General features: G+C 39.9%; 1 protein-coding gene across 16 annotated transcripts in view; it reads right to left on the reverse strand.

Moving 5' to 3' along the window:
* The window catches only part of kcnq1.2 (potassium voltage-gated channel, KQT-like subfamily, member 1.2), a 590,999-nt gene that overhangs the window by 401,716 nt on the left and 168,787 nt on the right, over positions 1-20,496 (reverse strand). For 4 of the 16 annotated variants that reach the window (XR_006314489.1, XR_006314490.1, XR_006314488.1 and 1 more), the window contains exons 16-17: positions 19,011-19,123; positions 13,411-13,492 (exon numbers count right to left, since the gene is read on the reverse strand). The exons of 11 other annotated variants lie outside the window; for them this stretch is intronic. The gene's annotated coding sequence lies outside the window, so the exon portion shown is untranslated. The remainder of the gene's footprint in view (positions 1-13,410; positions 13,493-19,010; positions 19,124-20,496) is intronic. One more of the 16 variants, XR_006314492.1, reaches the window with a different exon arrangement.

Raw genomic sequence — 20,496 nt, forward strand, 5'->3', positions numbered from 1 at the left:
CTTCTTCAGGAATGAGGAAAGTGTGCCCAGCAGGCTAAGATAAAAGGGTCCCTCCTCCCTACCTTTTATCTTAGCCTGCTGGGCACACTTTCCTCATTCCTGAAGAAGGGCTTATGCCCGAAACGTCGATTCTCCTGCTCCTTGGATGCTGCCTGACCTGCTGCGCTTTTCCAGCAACACATTTTCAGCTACTGATTAAGGATGATCAGCCATGATCATATTGAATGGTGGTGCAGGCTCAAAGGGCAGAATGGCCTACTCCTGCACCTATTGTCTATAAAAATAATTCATAAAACGTATTTTTGAGATTTAACAGTGAAAAGTAGCTGTAGAACAACTCAAAAAAATTAAATATTTCCATTGCTTAAAAACAAAATTGTATTTTCAAGGCATTGGGCAACTTGAGAGTCATTTAAAACCTGCAGGCAGAACTCAAACCTGATACATTCCCAATCAAACCAGCAACATGACAAAGGTTGGCATTTCTAAGCCCCTGCACTTTTCATCACTTTGAGATGACCCACCTTCTACATGAATCACGTTTCATATTCTGTCAGAGGAACTCTGGATTCAGAAACCTTTCTAGAGGTAAGTTCAAAAGGTTTCTTTCAGCTCCCAGGTGTTCCTTCTGGTCCCTCATATTCTCCATGCCAACTGAATGCCAAGTCATGCAGTAGCCACTCCACATAGCCCCTTATTTTCTCCATGTAAAATTAATGCCAACATGACCCCAAGCATTATCCATGGTCCCTGATACTCTCCACTTGATATGGAGGCAAGAACAGAAGTAGATGGACACAATTTCACACTACCAGTTCGTGTGCCAGTTTGCCAGCACTATCCTATGGCACAAGTAACAGGCAGTTAATTAACATAAATGTAAGTCCAATCAAAGTCAGTGATCTGAGACTAAATGGGATTTTCAGGTCCTTTTGTTACAAGTGACCAATCAAGTGTCTCCCCAAGGCATTGGAATAAGCCAGCTGCCTGGAGGCAGTCTCCCAGCAACATAAAATGGGGCCAATTTTCCAGGCAGACTTTGGAGCCCTCCTCACTTATCTGGCCACAGGTGCATGTACAAGCCACTCTCTGGAGAGGCTCACCTCCACAATACTGGCCCAATAGTTGTTGCCTTAGTTTATAATTTTTTTAAATTGTTGAGAGGATTCCTTGATACAGAATCTCTCCCTTACATACTCTTGCAGTCTTGAAGGTTTGCCTGCCTCTGTTTCCATAAGACCATAGGAACACAGGAGCAGACATTAAGCCATTCAGCCTATCAAGTATACACTGCCATTCAATCATGGCTGATAAGTTTCTCAATCTCATTCTCCCACTTTCTCCCCATAACCCTTGATCTCCTTGATATTCAAGAACCTATCTATCTCAGTCAAATATAATCAATGACCTGGTTTTCTCAGCCTTCTGTAGCAATGAATTCCATAAATTCATCACTCTTGGTAGAAGAAGTTTCTCATTATCTCTGTTCTAAAAGGTCTTCCCTTTATTATAAGGCTATGCCCTCAGGTCCTAATCCCTCCTGCCAATGGAAACATTTTCTCAACATCTACTCTGTCCAGGCCATTCAATATTCTGTAAATTTCAATTAGATCCCACCCTCATCCTTCTAATCTAAATGAAGTATAAACCCAGAGTCCTCAAATGTTCCTCATATGTTAAGCTTTTCATTCCTGGGACCATTCTTGCAAACGTCCTCTGAACACACTCCAGGGCCAGTACATCCTTCCTGAGATATGGGGACCAAAACTGCACACAATACTCAAATGTAGTCTGACCAGAGCCTTATAGAGACTCAGAAGTACATCGCTGCTTAATATTCAAATCCTCTCAAAATAAATGCACTCATTGCATTTTCCTTCCTAACTACTGACTCAACCTGCAAGTTTACCTTGAGAGAATCCTGGACTAGAACTCTTTGCACTTCAGATTTCTGAATTTTCTCCCCATTTAGAAAATAGTCCATGCCTCTATTCTTCCACCAAAGTGGATGATTTCACACTTTCCCACGTTGTACTCCATCTGCCACTTCTTTGCCGACTCTCCTAACCTGTCCAAATCCCTCTGCAGCTTCTTCACCTCCTCAATGTTACCTGTCCTTCAATCTATCTTTGTATTGTCTGAAAACTCAGCCAGAATGCCCTCAGTTCCTTCATCCAGATCATTAATGTATAAAGTGAAAAGTTGTGGTCCCAACCTTGAGCCATGTGGAACACCACTTGGCACCAGCTGCCATCCTGAGAAGGACCCCTTTATCCCCACTCTCCGCTTTCTGCCAGGCTAGCACTTTGCCTCTAACATCATGGACCCTTATTTTACTCAGTAGCCTCCTGTGCAGCACCTTGTCAAAGGCTTTCTTGAAGTCCAGGTAGATAATATCCATTGGCTCTCCTTGGTCTAGCCTGCTTGATAATTAGTCATAGAGATGTACAGCATGGAAACAGACCAGATATCCCAACCCAATCTAGCCCCACTTGCCTGCACCCGGTCCATATCCCTCCAAACCTTTCCTATTCATATATCCATCCAGATGCTTTTTGAATGCTGTAATTATACCAGCCTCCACCCCTTCATCTGGCAGCTCATTCCATACATGCACCACCCTCTGTGTGAAAACATTGCCCTTTAGGTCCTTTTATATTTTCCCCCCTCACTCTAAACCTATGCCCTCTAGTTCTGGACTCCCCCATCCCAAGGAAAGGACCTTGTCAATTTGTCCTATATATGCCCCTCATGATTTTATAAACCTCTATAAGGTCACCCCTCAGCCTTCGATGCTCCAGGGAAAATAGCCCCAGCCTATTCAGCCTCTCCCTATAGCTCAAATCCTCCAAACCTAGCAACATCCTTGTAAAGCTTTTCTGAACCCTTTCAGGTTTCACAACATCTTTCCAATAGGAAGGAGTCCAGAATTGCACACAATATTCCAAAAGTGGCCTAACCAATGTCCTGTACAGCCGCAATATGACTCCCAACTCCCAGACTCAATACTCTGACCAATAAAGGAAAGCATACCAAACGCCTTCTTCACTATCCTATCTACCTGCGACTCCACTTTCAAGGAACTGAGAACCTGCACTCTAAGGTCTCTTTGTTCAGCTACATTCCCTAGGACCTTACCATTAAGTGTATAAGTCATGCTCTGATTTGCTTTTCTAAAATGCAGCACCTCACATTTATCTAAATTAAATTCCATTTGCCACTCCTCAGCGCATTGGTCCATATGATCAAGATCCCATTGTAGTCTGAGGTACCTCCAATCTTACTAACTTTACCTCCTATGTTCACATTCAAATCATTTATATAAATGATGAAAAGTAGTGCACCTAGCACCGATCCTTGTGGCACTCCACTGGTCACAGGCCTCCAGTCTGAAAAACAACCCTCCACCACCACCCTCTGTCTTCTACCTTCGAGCCAGTTCTGTATCCAAATGGCTGGTTCTCCCTGTATTCCATGAGATCTAACCTTGCTAACCATGGGGAACCTTGTCAACCTTACTGATGTCCACAATCTTCCTCTAAGAATTCTAGCAGATTATGTCAGGCATGACCTCCCCTTGATGAAATCATCATGACTTTGCCCTGTGTTACCATACAGTTTCATTAAACAGAGTATACCTTCTGGCCATTAAGTCAGCAATTCAGGGAAATTGCTGCTTGGTGACTGCTCCCAATAGAGTTTGAGATTGGGACCCCCATTAACCTAAACTTTGGGCCAAAAGTTCAAAATTCTACCACTGATTTCCCTTTAATGGCCACTTAGCCAGTTTCTGCAGACTACCTCAATGATTTTCCCATATCACTTTGCAGACAAAAGAAGTCATTAGGCACAAATGTATTGGTCCATGAACTGCAATACAAAAGTATCCTGTCAAACTCCAATGTGGTCAGTGGAAGATGATCAAATAATGGATTTTCAGCCATTTACACAACCTACAAATACAGTAATACAACAAATGCTTGTGCAGTGTGCTTGCAGGCTGCCCCAATACGAAAGTGGTATGCTTTAAACCTATTTTATACATGAAAAATAAGTGGAATTCATACTAATTACTATGCCAAATGGTACAATAGCAATGCAGTCACCAATATATTCAATCATTGGATCCTTGCTATTTCTCATTTTCATGCTAAACCTTTGTAACATAATGCAAAAAAAAGCTTTAGTTTCCACATGAATACTGACAACATAGAGCTCCATCCTACCATATATAACTACTTTTAACACTGCCACTGTCTCAGTGGTTAAACCCCACCCATCATGTCTGTAGCAGTTTTCCACAAGTTACCTACTTATCCAAATCTCCAGACATTTTCGATTAATTTTCAATTTTCAAATATTTATCCATTTTTCCCTTTAAAGGCTAATGTGGATTTTACTTGCACTCAGAATAGCTCAGAATGTATTCTATCTTCTAACAACACTAAAATAAAAACAAATCATCCATTTGTGATAAGGTATTAGCAGCATACTTTAATTAAGAGATTTAAATCTACATGAAAAATTGAAAAAATAAATTTAGGTTGTTATACTTTGAATTAGAGAATAAGTCAGCACTTCCTGCTAATTGTCATCGCAATCACCATTCCCTTCAAGCATTTTCCTTCAAGATATAAAATAAAACTATTCACAGCTCCTTGATAAATACAGCAAAATCAGATATTTTCAAAAAAATTCATCATTGTCAAATTTGTGGAAGTTATTCAGGCCACCAACTTAATATCTGCTGCAAGTGCAGATCATCCAGTGCAATATTGAGAAACCATTTGGATTGTCTAAACTTTGGACAGGAATGGTATCAACTCACACAATGTCAGATGGAAATATCCTTTTGCTGAGGCAGCGATACAAGTACTGTGGCTACATAAACAGGAAAGAAGCTGGAAAATCTGCAGTGAGGAGAACTCACCTCCTCATTCCCTAAAATCTATCCAAAATCTCCAAGTCGGGAATGAAATGGAATACTCTTCACTTGTCTTGCCAACATCACAGAGAAAACAAAACATCATCTAAGCAATCGCAATGCTTATCACGTCATCCACCACCATTAATATTCACACTCTTCACTACTGATACACTGTGTGATATCTATAGGATGCACTACAGCACCTCATTCAGGTCAATACTAGCTCTAGTTTTTTTTGTTTTAGTGCATGGACTGCCAAGGTCCATTTGCAATGTCAATTTCTGAAATTGGAAGTTAATGTGTTAGTACGCAGACTCTCAGAAGAAGTCTGACCATAAACTTAAATTTATCCTTTCGAGAAAATTGTCTCCAACTCCTTCAACAGTACCTTCCAGTTTTCTGTATGGGCATTGAGTTAAAGGTCCCAAAATCAATTTTGGATGGGGATCCCAACACTATCCTGCCATCTTCCAGTTTTCCCCAAGTTCAGGGAGCACTCCGTCAGGTTTGGTAGGAAAGCAAGTGAGTCTAATTAATCGACAATTGAGTCCCTTTTTCATACTGGATTTAGTTTTTGTTCCCCAGCCAGCACATACATTCCGTACTGCATAACCAGGTTAGTGAGGGAGAGTGCTCATTGTTGAGTGGAACTGACCTGATTGTTACAATTTAAGGCTAAACTCAGCAAGTCTGGGATCAACCAAAGTCAACAGCAAGCATTTACAGCAGTTACTTTGGTCTATATTCACCAAATATTTTGTGATGAACAACCACGTCAGGTATAAGAAATGATTTAGATTCCACTGCTACCTACCTATCTCAACATCTTGCCTACAAGAGCTCTCTGTGGCAAGGAAGCTACATATTATATGATCTCTTCAAATAACAGTGCCATAGAAGCCTCAGTCTCTCTCAGTAAGTTGCAGAAAATTGCAGCCTTTTGTAAGCAGGTCTCTACCCAAGAGGAGCAGTTGGTCACACATTCCAGTATCTGTAAAGATGACCATACGACTACGGAATAGTCAGTAACTTAAAGGGTCCATATGATCTATGTGGTGCAGAGAACATCGGCATGCAAGTTAACCCATACACACTTCATACTCCCTGTAACCTGTCTGTTGTCCTCTCTCACCACCGTGTTTCCTATCAGCCACCCCATAATTAATCAGGTCACCCCAGTCATCTGCATTCCAAAGACTTCTATTCCACCACAATTGGGAAGTTGAAAGATCTCCATTTAATATACTATCCCACAATGAAGCCCATCCTGCAATCTAAACCCTCTCTGTCATTCACAAGTGTCATTTGGAACTCCCTTTAGCTCTCCCACTCCTCCAGTCCACCAACCTGCCTTTGTAAGCTTCAACCTTATGAAGCAGGCTTCCTGCTAGGAAGGCTTTCGGATAGCCAAGCAGGCAGCATGTGACTAACTACCTTATAGAAAAAGAGTTAAAATAACAGTGCAGTTAAATTTTACAAGACTTTAAGAAAATCCATTTTCTTGACTTTACAACCTCTCAATGGCATCTTTTTCTCCCAATGTTAAAGGGTCCTTTTAAAAAAAAATTGCAAGATTCCAGATTGGAATTCAATGTTTCATCAGAAACAAATTCATTTTTCCTTGGAACATATCCCAATTATGACCCAGCTAGTTTTGTTGAAATCCATCCATTAATTAGTGAGATACAGGCCCAGATTTTCATGAAGTTGGAAAAACTCCAGGTGCACTTAAAAATGGTGGGCGGATATTGTACAGGGATTCGCACCCACTTTCCCAGTGCCAATAATTTTTGCTGGCATGGGATAAGGATGCAGGTAGCAAGCCCTCACCTTGCATTCTCAACGTACACAATTCCATTGCAAGGGCAAGCACTGTTTGTGGAATCAGGTTATGATTTATGGTGTCTCAAAGGAATCAGGAACCATGGGGTAGATCCAGAAAGTTGTTAAGTTCACAAGGAATTACATGTGGACCCCTCACCTTTCTTTGTTCTCTATTCTTTCTTAATGCCCACCCATGCCCCCAACCCACCGTGGCCTCCCAGATTCTCCAAATCAACTCAGAGCCCTTCCATATGCATTCAAACAGTAATCAAAGCGGTTTGCTGGTTCTGTATGAAGTGTAGCAATGGATTTTGTGGGAATTGCTCAGAAAGTAACATCGATTCACAAATTTTCTTTTGAAAAATAAAACCTGCTGTTTCTACAGACCTTATAAAAGTATCAATCAGACGATCAAAGCATAAATAAGAATGGGTTCAAACATTTCACAACTTAATCTTATGCAAACAAACACTGGGACATTGACAAAAGAGGTCACAGAAAGAACAATTCATTACAACCACTTAAAGATGTCAACCTAGCAGAGTCAACAGTTCTCTCCAGCTGTCAAAATAGAACCATATTCTTTCATGAGTCTGGGCTCTCAGCCAAGCATGCATGATAAGGATAGGTGTAAGGGCTCTTTCAGTAGAACTGGATGGCATAGTGATGGCATTATGAGCAGGGGAGGGAGTTGAGGCAGCATGATATCTATAGGACCTAACAGCTTTTAACATAACCTAAGCTGAGGTCCCAGTGAAAAAAAGACAGGCTTTCTATCCAACCTCTGTGACACACAGCTGTGGCTACCAAACTCAGTTTCTGGTCTTGGCAGATCTAACTCCTGTACCTGCTTCCTAGGAGCGAAGATTATGATAATTGAGGACACAGTTCTATCAAATCAGGAAATTTAGTGATTCAAACTACCTGCCCTGGTTTCCAAAATCTAATCATTGTTTATTAGTCTGCTTGTCCAAGAAAAGGATAACAAATGGGCAAAAACATTACATCCATACTTTGTCAACAGCAGCAGTAACGAAGGATGGCAAAGCTAATTGTTTTAATGGTTTATCAGTCAGGAGATATGGTTTCTTTTAAATTCAAACTCTGATTATAACTTTCTTCAGAAGATTCTTCTTAAGCTCCGCACAGTCAGGAAATCCAGATCAAATCCAGAGTGAGACACAGCCCGAGTGACTATATAGGGAATTCAGAGGCAACAAAAAGAGATGCTTTTTGCTTGCTTTTGTAGCTCATAGTTTTTAAGTTTTGTTTAGCAGGATAAATAAAGCCTAGGATCATAGGTCAAAAGAGTGATATCACAGGTAAACTGTAAATTCATTGCTTGGTGATAGCTACTAATTTGACTAACATGAAAGGTTACATTCAGATTGAAGGTAAATAGGAGAAACATTAGGAGGAACTGTACAAATTTTTGTTAAAATCAAATTATGAACTAAGTAAATAAAATAGAGATTCTAAGCCAGGTGATGTGTTATAACTGCATGATGTGGGAGCTGGTGGACCCCATTGTAGCACATTTTGGATGTTTGAGGAACTCCGGCTCAGAGTTGATGAGCTGGAATCTGAGCTTTGGACACTGCAAGGAATAGATAATATTCTCTGTAGCCAGGATCGAGAGTCCCAAAGACTGTGTTGCCTGCTCTGGTGCCTGAGTTCAGGATATCGCATCTGGGCTGCAGAGTAACTTGGTGTGGGAGGGAAAAGATCCAGTTGTCATGGTCCAGGTAGGTACCAACGATATGGGTAGAAAGAGGAAAGAGGTTCTGCTGAGGGAATATGAGCAGCTTGTGGTTAAATTGAAAAGCAGAACCAAAAAGATAATAATCACCAGCTGGTTACCTGAGCCACGAGTAAATTGGCACAGGGTCAATAAGATTAAAAAGGTAAAGGTATGGCTCAAAGATTGGTGCGGGTGAAACAGGACTGAATTCCTGGGACATTGGTGCCAGTACTGGGAAAGAAGGGAGCTGTTCCAACAGGATCTGAATCAACTGGGACCAGAGTCCTGGTGGATCACACAACTAGTGGATAGTTGGGAAGAGGGGAGTGGGGTTCAGTTGCATGGAAAATTAGGGAAAAGGTTAAAGTGGAAGGAGGGTTCAGCAGAGGTTATTAATGTTTTCAGAGTAAATAAGGGTCAGGAATCTAATGTCAGGCACTGCAGATACGGAAACTAGTAATAGCAGGGAGCAGTTAATGTAGGATTGAGGGTGTTATACTTAAGTGCACACAGTATCCTAAATAAGGTAAATGAGCTTGTAGCGGAGATTGAAATTGGCATGTATAATCACAGAGGCATGGCCACAAAGAAGTCAAGGGACTGGGAGCTAAAAATCCAAGGCGGATAAGCAGCATTGCCTTGTTAGTAAGAAATGAAGTTAGCAAGAAAGTGATGTAGAGTTGGAAGGTGCAGAAACTGTGCAGGTAGAATTGAGGAACCGCAAAAGGAAAAAGACCCAGTTAGGAGTTGTGTATAGGCCTCCTAGCAGTAGTCACAACCTGGGGAAGAAAATAAATCAGGAGATAGAAAAGACATGTAGGAAAGGCACTATTATAATAATCATGGGGGATTTTAATATGAAAGTGAACTGGGAATATTAGGTTGGTGGCGTATCTCAAGAAAAGGAATTTATGGAATATCTATGAGATGGTTTTTTGGAGCAGCTTCTGGTAGGGCCCACTAGGGTACAGGCAATTCTGGATTTGATGATGTGTAATGAGGCAGACTTGATTAGGGAGCTTAAGGTGAAGAAGCCCCTCAGGGGCAGTGACCACAGTACGATAGAATTCACAGTACGACAGAATTAAAGGTAACTACAAAGACTTGAGGGATGAGAGGCTAGAGTTGATTGGCAGGGGCGCCTAGCAGAGAACATGGCAGAACACCATTAGCAGGTGATTCTGGGGTAATTTAGGCAGCACAGCAAAAATTCAGCTCAAGGACGAAGAAACATACTCAGGGGAAATTGAAATAAGTATGGCTGACATGGAAAGTCAGGGACAGCATAAAAGCAAAAAGAAAAAGCATACAATGTGGTCATGATTAGTGGGACACCAGAGGATTAGGAAGCCTTTAATAACAAGCAGAGGGTAAATTTAAAAAATGATAATGAAAAGGAAATATTTCAGTAAGGTCGCTAGTAATTTAAAAGATGATTGCAAGAGATGTTTTGGATATATAAAAAGATAAGAGAGATGGAAGAGTAGACAGTGGATCACTGTAAAATGAGGCTGGAGAAGTAGTAGTGGAGAAGAAAGAAATGTGGAGATGAACTGATTAATACTTTACATCAGTTTTTACAGTGGAATGCACCTGCAGCATACCAGACCAGAAGAGAGTTGGGGTCAGGGGTGAGTGTAGTGGCCATTTAGAAGGTGCTGGGAAAGCTGGAAGGTCTGAAGGTGGATAAATAACCTGGATCATATGGACTACACCTCAGGCTTCTGAAGGAGATAGCTGAGGAGATTGTGGAGACATTGGTGGCGATCTTTCAGGAATCATTGGAGTCAGGGTGTGTTACCAGAAAAGTTACAAGGTAACACTCCTGTTTAAAAAGGGAGAGAAGCAGAAGAAAGGACACTATAGAAAGGTTAGACCTATTTCACCTCAGCTGTTGGTACGAATTTGGAGTCTAATATGAAGGATGAGATTACAGAGTATTTGCAAGTGCATGGTAAATAGGGTTGAGTCAGCATGGCTTTGTCAAGGGGAGGTCATGCCTGGCAAATCTTTTAGAATCCTTTGAGGAGATAACAAGCAAGTTAGTCAAAGGAGAGCTAGTGCGCATGATTTATTTGGACTTCCTTAAGGCCTTTGACAAGTGCCACAGGAAGTGCTAAATAAGATAACAACCCATGGTGTTAGGGGCAAAATAATGGCATAGACAGAGGCCATAAGACATATGAGCATAAACTCCATTCTTCTGCCTTCTCCCCATAACCTTTGATCCCCTTAACAATTGAGAACCTATCTCTATCTCTGTCTTAAATATACATAATGATCTGGCCTCCACAGCCTTCTGTGGCAATGAATTAAGAAAGAATTGGCTGACTGGCAGAAGGCAGAGAGTAGGGATAAAGAGGTTTTATTCAGGATGGTAGCTGGGTGACCAATAAAGCTCCACAGGGATCGGCGTTGGGACCACAACTATTCAAGTTATACATTAATGATCTGGATGAATGAACTGAGGGTTTTGTTGCTAAGATTGCAGATGACAAAAAGATAGGTGGAGGGACAGGTCATATTGAGGAACCCGGAGGCTATAGAAGGACTTGGAGAAAGTGTGGACTGCAGATGCTGGAGATCAGAGTCAGAGTGTGGTGCTGGAAATGGACTTGGACAGGCTAGGAGAGTGGACAAAGAAGTAGCAGATGCAATACAACATAGGAAAGTGTGAGGTCATGCACTTTGGCAGGCAGAATAGAAATTTAGTCTATTTTCTAAACAGGAAAAGGTTTCAGAAATCTGAAGCACAAAGGGACTTGGGAGTCTCAGTTCAAGATTTTCTTAATATGTAGGTTCAGTTGTTAATTAGGGGAGAAAGTGAGGACTGCAGATGCTGGAGATCAGAGCTGAAAATGTGTTGCTGGAAAAGCGCAGCAGGTCAGGCAGCATCCAAGGAACAGGAGAATCGACGTTTCGGGCATAAGCCCTTCTTCAGGAAAGAATCCCTTCCTGAAGAAGGGCTTATGCCCGAAACGTCGATTCTCCTGTTCCTTGGATGCTGTCTGACCTGCTGCGCTTTTCCAGCAACACATTTTCAGCTCAGTTGTTAATTAGGAAGACAAAGGCAATGTTCGCACTCATTTGAAGAGGGGCAGAGCAAAGATGTGTTGCTGAGGCTGTATAGGGATCTGGTCAGACCACATTTCAAATGTTGTGAGCAGTTTTGGGCCACCCATATATAAGGAAGGATGTGCTATCATTGGAAGGTGTCCAGGGAGGTATACAAGAATGATCCTGGGGATCAAAAACTTGTCATATGAGGAGCAGTTGAGGACCCAGAGTTTGTACTTGATGGAGTTAAGAAGGATGGAGATATAATTGAAACATTCAGATTATTGAGAAGCCTGGATAGAGTGGACATGGAGAAAATGTTTACACTAGTAGGAGACACTATGATCTGAGGACACAGTCTTCGAGTGAAAGGGCGACATTTTAGAATCAAAATGAGGAAGAATCTCTTCAGTCAGAGGATAGTTAAGCTGTGGAACTCATTGCTGCAGAAGACTATGGAGACCATGTCATTGATTGTATTTAAGACAGAGATAGATAGGTTCTCAATTGGTAAGGGAATTCCAGGGTTATGGGGTGAAAGCAGGAGACTGGGGTTCAGAAGCATATCAGCCATAATCGAATGGTGGAATTGACTCGATGGGTCAAATGGCCTAATTCTGCTCCTATAGTCTTATATAGATGTTTGCAAAAAAAAATAACTTAACAAAATGTAAAACAGAATGACTCTATTTCATATTTCTAGCAAATCACTCAAACGAACATAAAATTTATATATTCTTTTGAAAAAAAAATCTACATCAAACAAAACTGATGAACTAAAAACAGCCAGAATGTCTGTTGCATATGACGGAGGCTAATTCAAAATGAATAACTATACCAGTGTCCAGCACCCACAAATGCAACATCAAAGTGTTTCTCCAGATCAGTTCAGTTTTAAACCTCCAAGTTTTCCACATCAAAGAGATGCTGCTTACTTATGATTTTCAATCAAATGTGGACAATGAGTTGGTGAAAGCTGTCTAAGGAGGCAGTCCTTCCGAAATCAATGCAAAATCTGCCATACAGTGCATCTTAAGTTCTTAATACTTTTAAAAACCAAGAGTCAAGGGAGACAGTGTGGGCTCACATGGAAAGAGAGAAATATAAACATTTTAATTTATTATGCTTAAACTATGATGATAAAAATAAAATAATTTTAGGGTTAATTAACAATCTTTTGCACATAAAATTCCATCACACCATGAAGACAATATTTGTATGATACTGACTGAATCATTTAAATGGTCTCCTGAAAGGACAAGCAAACTCTTCAGATCTAACCTTTCCTTTTAAGTAAACCTTTTGAAGTGGTTGCTTTAAGCTTTAATCTAATGTAAAGAGAATGATAAGTTGTGTTGGTTATTTTACAAGTTTATGACTGATTTCAATGTATGTGAAAGAATGCAAGAGCCCACTACCATTGAACAAAATCAGATTATTGGTCACAATGCTTCTGGTGAGGTATATGAATAAATTGTGTAACATTGCACTCATCAGATCAAAAATTAATTAATATATTAAATAACAGTTTGGGGTTTCAGACATGTGGGAAATTGCTGTTTGGAACAATAATATGACCTATAAAATATTACTCCTTCAATCTATTTTAGTTTTCATGGGAGATGTCAAAAGGAACAATTTAACAAAACAACACCAATCCTATACAGTAAAAAAAAAATCAAAGTAACCACATCAAGGAACCTCTCGCTTAAAAGCTCAAGCCAAATGAAAGACATTGAGTCGCTCTTACTCTTTGGTTTCTTTGCTGGATCATTGGACATGTCCAATCAGTGATTTAAAAATGAAATCCAGTGTCATATGCAAAACTGTCAGAAAGTTAAGGAATACTTTAATTACCTACCTCATCCAAGAGGTACATTAGATGTTGACTTGAGTTTTCTTCAATTAACTCCTAGTACTTCTTATTTTAGGTATTCATCTTCCTGAAGGAATCAATTTGATGTAATTATTCAAAACAATGAACCTCATTTATTAGCTATAATGCCTCACTGACACCTCGTTAGACAAAAACAAGGTAGTAACTCAAGCGTGGATTGAAGTTCCCTGATACAAAATTACATGAAATTGTATTAAAAACACTTGGAGTAGAATGAAGATCTTGGTGTGGAAATCAATGTAATAAGTGAAACAGTACGGAATTTTTAATTCATTTTGTGGATGTGAGCTTCATTGGCTGAGCTAGTATTGCTCAGCCCTAAATGCTCTGGATGAAGTGGTGGTGAGCAGTTTTCATAACCTACTGTAGTCCATTTCGTGTAGGTAGATGCAGAATGCTACTAGGGAGGATTTTAAACAAGTAATATGGAGGGAATGGCAATATATTTCAAAAGCCCTTAGACATCATTAGTTCTGCTTGGATGACACTTGAAAACTGCCTTGAACCATTTTTAGCAAAACAAAAGCATTTTATGCACTTTTTCTCAGCAACTCCTGATGTCGAAGAGAAAGCCCAACTCTCAAATTGTCTCCACTCACTGGGCTATTTCCAGAATAATTACAATTGTGAAACTTTGATTAAACCAGCAAATTGCTCAATATTATTTAACTACCTAATTCAGGCTAAACAAATGTGTACATTAGGTTTTCTCCCCATTAACAAGAAAATAATTAAACTGCAACCAAAACGGTGTTTTTTAAACTGTTGGCAAAACATAAACCAGTTGAATTGCTAATTAATCATTTATAGTCATAGAGTCAGAGTCTTGAGATCTATGGCATGGAAATAGGCCCTTCAGCCTGCATGTCCACAGTCATCAAGTTCCTATCTATGCCAGTTCAATCTTCCAGCACTTGGCCCAGAGCCTGTACAATATGGTACTTCAAGTGATTATCCAAATACTTCTTAAATGTTATAATGGTTCCTGCCTCTAGCCACCCTTTCAGGCATTGAGGTCCGGGCAGCCACCAGTCCCCCTATATCTCCTTAAAATCTTTTTCCCTTCACCTTACATCTGCTAACTGATTTCTTTACTAATAGGAAACATTTCTACCTATCCATGTTATCTATGCCCATCATACTTTTGTAAACCTTGTATCAGGACCACCCTTAGCCTTCTCTGCTCTATGTAAACAACCCCAGTCCATCTAGTCTCTCTTCATGACTAATACGCTCCACTTCAGGCAACATCCTGGGGAATCTCCTCTGTGTCTTTCTTAAAGGTCCAATACACATACAAACAGATACACAAACAAACAAGACACCAGTATTACGGATGGGGAAGAATAGTCAGTGAAACACAGTTCTGGCACCAGTCTAGATCATAGATGTCAATAAGTTGTTTTCTTCCAGTTTTCTTTTGGTTTTTCCTGATTTATTGCTAATGAGATAAGGTGATTCACAGTTTTCCATTTATTGGTTAAGAATTTGGCCCTTTCATGCATCTGAATGACGTTTTTCCTCTCTTTTCTTTCAACAACAGAGTTGTAGTAAGTACAATTTATGGAGAAAGAACAAGTAATTAGGTTTGCATGGATTAGTAAGCATCACATGATCAGATGGAGAGATCACTTCTGGAATGAGACACAGCCCAAGTGAGTATATAGTTTGGGGATTTTGGTGTAGCATGGGAATTCAATACAGAGGGGGAGGGGTGTTTACTTGCTAGTTTGAAAGCTACAACCTAAGTTACAAACTAAAAAATAGGAAATATTTTTAAAATAAATTAACTAAGTAAAAAAGTAGAGATGCATGGATCGTAAGACAAAACAGAATTAGGCCATTCGGCCCATTGAGCCTACTCCACCATTCCTCCTGCTTGATTCCCTTACTAATCAAGAACCTTTCTATCTCTGTCTTAAATACATTCAAAGGCTTTGCTTTCACAGCCTTCTACAGCAATGTGTTTCACCAATTAAACACCCTCTGGCTGAAGAAATTCCTACTCATCTCAGTTCTAAAGGGTTCTCCCTTTAGTTTGAGGCTGTGCACTTGGGCCCAAGTCTCACCTAAGAGTAGAAACAACTTCTCAACATCCATTCTATCCAGGCCTCTCAATCCTTGTTAAAGTTTTAATGTGATTTCCCTCCCTCATCCTTCTAAACTCCATTTAGTACAGATCCAGAGTATACCAGTACTCTCCATAGAACATGAGCAAATTTGCACAGGGTCCACAAAATTAAAGAGGTAAATGCATGGCTCAAAGATTGATGTGGGAGAAACGGATTTGAAAGCATGGGACATTGGCCCAGTACAAGTGAAGGAGGGAACTGTTCTGGTGGGACGAGCTCCAATTGAATCATATTGGGACCAGAGACCTGCAGGTTGCATAACTAAGGTTGTATATAGGACTTTAAACTAAATACTAGCAGGTAGACGAACTAATGGCAAATCAAGGTAAAGTAAATGATCCCATTACAGAAACATGGTTATACGGAGATCAAAACTAGGAACTTAACATTCATGGATATTTGGCCTTTTGCAGAGACAGGAAAGATGGTTACATTGCTGGAGTAGCATTGTTAATAAGAAATGAAATGGGGACATTGTGAGTGATGACTTATGAACAAACGATGTAGAGTCTGTTTGGTGGAGGTAAGTAAACAGCAGAGTTGTTGCATCAGTTGGAGTATTGTACAGACCACAAAGAGTAGCCACTCTGAAGGCAAAGGCTATCCATCACCAAATAATAGAAGCATGTAAAAAGAATAGAGCAATAATTATTGGTGACTTCAATCCTCATGTTGATTGGGTTAATCACATTGGGATCAAATCAGAGTAATAGGGATAATTTGCTAGAGCAATATGCCACTGAGCCAACCAGAGAGCAGGCAGTTTTGGATCTGGTAATGCGTAATGAAATAGGTATAATAAATGACCTCCAAGTAAACAATCCCCGAGGAAGTATAATCATAACATGATAGAATTTAATATTCAGTATGGAGAGTGAGAAACTTGGGTCAGAAACAATTGTGTTTCACTCAGGTTAAGGGAATTACAATGTAATGAGGACAAAGTTAGCTAAAGTGAACTGGATCGATAGATTAGCAGGAATGACCATGAGCAAGCAGTGGCAGACATTTAAGGAGTTAATTCATGACTCAGCAAAAATACATCCCAGTAAGGAGAACGATTCTAAGAGAGGGATAAAGCAACCATGGCTAACCAAGCAGGTTAAGAAGAGTATTCAGTTGAAAGAAAAAGCATATAAAGGAGGTCAAAGTCAGTGATAGCCCCAAAGACTCTGATAAATTCAAAATCCAGCAAATGAGGACTAAAAATATAATAAAAACAGTGAAAATAAATTCCAAGTGCAAACTAGCCAGGAATATAAAGACTTTCAATAAGCACTTCCTTAAATATATAAAAAGGAACAGACAGGTCAAAGTGAGCACAGGGACCCTTGGAAAATGAGTCTGAGGAAGCAAAATTGGAATCAAGGAAATGGCAAAAAGAGTTAAACCGATATTTTGCATCAATCTTTATGTGGAACATACTTCGAAAAATCCATTAATACTAAAGAATATGGGGGAGGAATTCAGTACCATCACCATCATTAAAATAGTAGCATTAGACTGACTAATGGGACTCAAGGCAGATAAGTCCTTTGGCTCTCTTTGCTTCATCCTAGGATCCTAAAAGAAGGAGCTACAGAGATAATATATGCATTGGTTGTAATGTTCCAAAAATCATTAGATTCTGGAGAAGTACCAGAGGATTGAAAAACTGCTAATGTTGCATATCTATTCAAAAAGGGAGGCAAAAAATGAGTAATGATAAAACAATTAGCCTAACATCCATAGTTGGAAAAATACTGGTATCGGTTTTTAAGGAAGTAATAGCAAAACATTTGGAAAATCATAATCTACTTAAGCAGAATCAGCATGGCTTTGTGAAAGAGAAATAAAGTCTGACTAATTTAGTAGAGTTTTTCAGGGAAGACTCAGCCAGAGTGGATAGAGGCAAAATAGTAGATTAGATTAGATTACATTACATTACATTACAGTGTGGAAACAGGCCCTTCGGCCCAACAAGTCCACACCGACCTGCTGAAGCGTAACCCACCCATACCCCTACATTTACCCCTTTCCTAACACTACGGGCAATTTAGCATGGCCAATTTACCTGACCTGCACATCTTTGGACGGTGGGAGGAAACCGGAGCACCCGGAGGAAACCCACGCAGACACGGGGAGAACGGGGTAGATGTGTTATATTTGGACTTCCAAAAGGCATTCGACAAGGTGCCTCACAAAAGGTTAAATCACAATATAAAAGCCCATAGTGTTGGAGTATGTTGGCATTGATAGAGAATTGACTCATGGGCAGGAAACAGTGAGTGGGGATAAGGGGTTCTTTTTCAGGTTGGCAACCTGTGACCAGTGGCATTCCATAGGGATCAGAATTGGGACCACAATTGTTTACAAGATATACTAATGACTTGCAGGAAGAAAGTGAATGTCCTGTTGCCAAACTTGCAGATGACACAAAAATAAGAGAAAAAGCAAATTGTGAGAGGGATATAAACAGTTTACAGAGAAGTATTAATCAGTTAAGAAAGTGGGCAAAACGTTGGCAATGGAATATAATGTGGGAAAATGCAAAGTTGTTCATTTTGGAAAGGGAAACACAAGAACAGAATATTATTGAAATAGAGAAAAACTGCAGAAAGCTGCAACACAATGAGGCTTAGGAGTACTTACATATAAAACACAGAAAGCTAGCACATGGGTGCAGCAGGTAATTAGGAAGACTAGTGGAATATTGGCCCTTATTTCAAAGGAGTTAGAATATAGAAGTAGGGATTTGAGATCTTGAGTAGGGAAGAGTAGGGAAATCTTAATGCAACTGTAGAAGGTGCTGGTGTGACCACACCTGGAGTACTGTGAGCAGATTTCGCCCATTAAGGAAAGTTATCATTTCATTACAGGCAGTTCAAAGAAGATACTGGGATGATCACGTATGGAAAGATTGTCTTATGAACAAAGGCTAAGCACTGTGGGACTCTATCACTGGAGTTTAGAAGAATGAGAAGTGATCTCATTGAAACATATTGGATTCTTAAAGGGTTTGACAGGTTAATGGTAAGAGGATGTTTCACCTCACAGAAGAATCCACCACCAAAGGCATAGTCTCAGAATAAAGTTGTGTTAATTGAAGACTGAGATGAAGATTAATTTCTTCTGAGGGTTGAGTGTTTGAAACTTTTTGCCACAGAGAGCTGTGGGGGCAGGGTTCTTGAGTATATTTAAGGCTGAGATAGATAGATTCTTGATCAGTAGGAGAATCAAGGGAAAAGGCAGGAAAATGGACATGAGGAATGTCAGATCAGCCATGATACTATTGCAGAGCTGCAGTCTTAAGGAGCCAAACAGCCTACTTCTGTTTCTATTTTTTAAGGTCGAGGTACTAGGAATTCTTGTTTACTTCTCCACACAGAAGGGAAAGAGAATGAGTGAGAGAGAGAGAAGAATGCTTTCTCTTCACAGGCTGGATATTCCTACCTTTCTCATCCACACCCAAGTCTTTGATCGCCAATTCTGGAACCAAAAAATTGGTTGTTTCTATATTGTTCCCTCTTGAGCCAAACCAACTGGTTGCAGTTGACAGTCTACTCCTGAAAATTGAAAATCTTGAGTCAGAGAAATCAAGGTTCACGCCACTGTTCTGGCCTCCAATTGCCTCAAAGTAGAAAATGGTCTACTGCTGTTGTAATTATTTAACATGATTATTTCAGAACATGCATCTCAAGTGATGAAACTAAATTTGAATATTTCTGATCATATATTACTACATAGAATGAGCATATTGCAAGACTATTGTACAATCCAACCATGAGGTCAGTGAAACAAAGTTCAAGTTTCAAATCACTGATCCTCAGAATCAACCTGGTTTCTGTCTCTACAGCGAATATCAAGTGTTTAGAACATTCTCAGTTACTATTTAAGGTTTGCAACTTTTGCAGTATTTTGTTCCTCAATAAGGTATATGATTGCATACTGAAAATAATTGGATCTTGCATTCTCCTGGCTTCAAAGTAACCTCATCAGCTCAGTTCCCCAACCCTACCAATTAGGCATTGGAACCAGTGGAAATTCTTATGGTCTCAAACAAGATGGACTATACCAGAATGCATTATAGTCCACAGCTCACTGGTTGAAGGCAAAGCCCCAGTTCTGCTTAATTCTCAGACTGAGTTTCCAGGCGCAAGAGATTGTGGTTATGCACCTGAAACTAGCTCAGACTGAAATTCCCCCTCATAACATTTAAAATTGTAATGTTTCAGTATCATAAACTGCAGTGTAAATATCTATTATTAAAAAAGTAATAAACCTGGCGACGATCGTACACATCTCTTTTGACAAAGAATACCTCAGTTAAAAGCTTGATGCAGAACTTAAACTAGAATATCTAGATTTTCCCCTATTTTACATTGGATTGTAAGTGTATTTCTGGTTAAATAAAGTAAGCACACAGTGAAATTCCACACCATGGCTACAGCAAACTGGTTGGTACTCTGTACCCAGCTGTCACAGGATTTTCAGCTTTATGCCTGTAAATAAAACCACGGAGAGCAAATGAAAGGCCAAACTTCCAGACGGTCTCTGATTGCCTGATGCATATGAATCCCTGCTTTTGATTGAAAGCATATGAAGAAGGTTAGTGCACTAAAAATAGAATAATTTGTCTGACACCACATTCCACCATCCCGTGTCTGGCACATGCTGTGTTCATTCATACAATCAAAACAAAGAGGATTACATATCCTGGGCATCACCAGCCATACTCACACTAAGCAACTACAAAAAGGTCTCTGTCAGTTCTTTCTTTTTGTTTCAGACCACATTGGTCAAAAGTAATAAGTGCCCTAAAATTTAAATCATTATGAACTGGAAAACGTTTGTTTGTTTCTTGAGCAAGTCATGAAAATCAACTAATATAACACTGTCTAAACAAATATTCATATCTTAGTCAGACACATTTTGAATC

This window comes from Chiloscyllium plagiosum, chromosome 19 (genome assembly GCF_004010195.1).
Source record: "Chiloscyllium plagiosum isolate BGI_BamShark_2017 chromosome 19, ASM401019v2, whole genome shotgun sequence".
Classification (NCBI taxonomy): Eukaryota; Metazoa; Chordata; class Chondrichthyes; order Orectolobiformes; family Hemiscylliidae; genus Chiloscyllium; species Chiloscyllium plagiosum.